The sequence below is a fragment of the Salvelinus sp. IW2-2015 genome, unplaced genomic scaffold, assembly GCF_002910315.2.
Source record: "Salvelinus sp. IW2-2015 unplaced genomic scaffold, ASM291031v2 Un_scaffold1391, whole genome shotgun sequence".
NCBI lineage: Eukaryota > Metazoa > Chordata > Actinopteri > Salmoniformes > Salmonidae > Salvelinus > Salvelinus sp. IW2-2015.
Window position 1 is genome coordinate 78,606 of NW_019942879.1, and position 1,382 is coordinate 79,987.

Here is a 1,382-nt window from a genome sequence, read left to right on the forward strand (position 1 = left end):
CTCTGGGTGGAGGGTGTTGTTTTCCTGAGCTTGTCTCCTGCTCTTGTTTTTGCAGGTGAGTCAGAGTCCGAACAAGCTGACGGCGTAAGTAGAGCAATGTACTAACAAATACACTCATGTACGTAACAGTACTGTTTTACATACAGTACATAGACCTTATGACTTTGTTTTGTCTTAGAGGGACCCCTTATGGAGAAAATAAGATTCAACACAGGAGGAGGAAACTGCTGGAATACACAGATACTGTAAAAACAGACACTGGCTTCGTCTTGTCATTTGTATTTTATTTTGTCTATTTCAGCAAGGCTCAGTTGAGTATGCCCAGTTAAACCACAATGACCATGAGTCAGAAGAACCAGAGCACGAACCAGAACAAGAACCCCGGCCTGAACCAGAGCCAGAACCAGAACAAGGATCAGAGCAAGACGGACAACTTGAATGACCACCATCAATATTTATTCTCTAATTTATTCAGACCATTGAACAACTGGAGCTGTTATTGATTTGAATGCATTTGTATATTTTCTATATTTTTTACACCTCTTCTTCTTATTAACCTTTTGTACAGTCTTTAAATGCCTGTAATTATGCCTTTGTGAATTGAGAATAAAACAATGCAGCAGAATGGGAGAGACCTTGTCCTGTGTCTCAATGAGAAAAAAATTGTTATTGGCGGTTTCCGTCATCTCTCCTGAGAACGTGCACATGGGATGTGTGTTGTGACCCAGAGGAAAATACACACAAATACATTTTCCTCAATTGTGAGCTGAGCTCCATGGACAGGAAGGAAACCTTTGAAGCCTGCGGGGTGTAGTGACAGTCAGGCGCTGTGACACCCCCGTAGAGAAGTGTGCAATATGAGAAAAGAAAGTCTATACCCCCTGGTGGGTAACCAGGCAAACCACTCTCCCTCTCCTAACCAGAGGAGGGCAGCACCTTGCTTACGATTCAGTAGGGAAACTTGGTGCCACGCTGCTGAAATCATGTGAGAGGCTTCCACTGTGTTTTGGCATCAAGGCATATCAGTTCCAGTTTCCATCCTTTCATGGCTTTGATTGACTCAGACGAGGAGTGACTCAATAAGTTATGAGTTCATACAGGAGTCAATTCCTTTTCTCAGTAGTTGGCTACCAGAGGAGATTAAAAACAGACAAACAAACTTTAAAGTGTAGGCTATATTGTCTTTGTACAAAGGTGTACACCAAACTGCACCTCTCTTCAGTCTGGAAGGCTAGTGGAGTCTTCACGCCCAAGGGAACACAACAACATTACATTAGTAAGGTCTGTGCCATCACATATCCTTGATCACAAAAACTAAATATCTATATTAGCTATAATGTATTTGTTTATTCAAAAAGCTTAATGAGACATCACCAAGGTGA

The 1,382-nt window shown here is 41.9% G+C and overlaps 1 long non-coding RNA gene across 1 annotated transcript; it reads left to right on the plus strand.

Moving 5' to 3' along the window:
- On the plus strand, positions 1-630 carry LOC112070692 (uncharacterized). Its single transcript, XR_002893945.1, has 2 exons — positions 1-84; positions 302-630. It is a non-coding gene; the product is annotated as an uncharacterized lncRNA (long non-coding RNA).
- The last annotated feature ends 752 nt before the right edge of the window (positions 631-1,382 follow it).